Genomic DNA, 243 nt, shown 5'->3' on the forward strand with positions numbered 1-243 from the left:
GTCTGCTGTAAGATGGTCAGAATTGTAAAGCTGAGATGCCGAAACATTTTTATAAAAAGCATCAATTTTTTTGCACATGTTAAAAAATTCCATCACTTCTTTGAGCTTAGCCCCAAATCTTCATCAATCCTAAATCTGCCTCCATCTAGATCACAGTTAAAAAAAACAAGAAACATGTGAGGATTCTAAGGAATGTTTAATAGAGATTGAAATGTTTGCATTTGCTGTTTTAGAAGGAATACT

The sequence above is a fragment of the Halichoeres trimaculatus genome, unplaced genomic scaffold (assembly GCF_033239565.1).
Source record: "Halichoeres trimaculatus isolate MK-OKI-2021-1 unplaced genomic scaffold, fHalTri1.1 fHalTri1_scaffold_13, whole genome shotgun sequence".
Taxonomy (NCBI): Eukaryota; Metazoa; Chordata; class Actinopteri; order Labriformes; family Labridae; genus Halichoeres; species Halichoeres trimaculatus.